The 738-nt window shown below is 36.7% G+C and overlaps 1 non-coding gene across 1 annotated transcript; it reads left to right on the top strand.

Annotated features, from left to right (window-relative positions):
* Positions 1-344: 344 nt before the first annotated feature.
* Trnat-agu lies at positions 345-416 on the top strand. The gene has a single exon. It is a non-coding gene; the product is annotated as a tRNA-Thr (tRNA).
* Positions 417-738: the final 322 nt, after the last annotated feature.

Raw genomic sequence — 738 nt, 5'->3', positions numbered from 1 at the left:
TGAGGACACTTTGGAAAGACGCTATATTTAAATAACGCTAATAGTCAAATAAACAGCTTTTATATGTCATACCTTATTCGAAAGCCATCATCAGAGAATACATATAATATATTAATCCTAACACGGTTTTTTTAATATGCACATGAAAAACATGTGACTTGGATGAGATTTGAATTCGCACCTTCGGGATACTAGTCCGCCGCTCTACCTGTTGAGCTACCAAGCCCACAGTCAAATCTGTTAAAACTGCGTATGGACGAGAGAAATACGTCGTTCATACGTCGTTCGTACGTCTCTCGTCCATACGCAGTTTTAAGAGATTTGACTCGTCTCTAATCCCTGTGGGCTTGGTAGCTCAACAGGTAGAGCGGCGGACTAGTATTCCGAAGGTGCGAGTTCAAATCTCGTCCAAGTCACATGTTTTTGATGTTCATAAGAAAAAACCGTGTTAGGATTTATATATTATATTTATTCTATGATGATGACTTTGGAATAAAGTCGAAACACGGTGCCATCCAGTAAACTACTATAGTGGCGAGAATCTCTCGTAGGATTTTATTAAAAAACTCAGCATATGCTGTTTTTGAAAGTACTTGGACTACAAATTGTTGCAGTTTTTTAATGGATAATGTCATTTTTTGTGAAATAATTTAATTGAGAAGGCTTCGAAAAAGAAAATTTCTGATGTCGCACAATATAAAGTGGTACTCTAATTGATTGTTCGGAAGTTTTGAATCC

The sequence above is a fragment of the Xenia sp. Carnegie-2017 genome, unplaced genomic scaffold (assembly GCF_021976095.1).
Source record: "Xenia sp. Carnegie-2017 unplaced genomic scaffold, XeniaSp_v1 HiC_scaffold_4, whole genome shotgun sequence".
Taxonomy (NCBI): Eukaryota; Metazoa; Cnidaria; class Anthozoa; order Malacalcyonacea; family Xeniidae; genus Xenia; species Xenia sp. Carnegie-2017.
The sequence above is the reverse complement of the archived record's forward strand: the minus strand, read 5'-3'. Positions and strand labels throughout refer to the sequence as shown.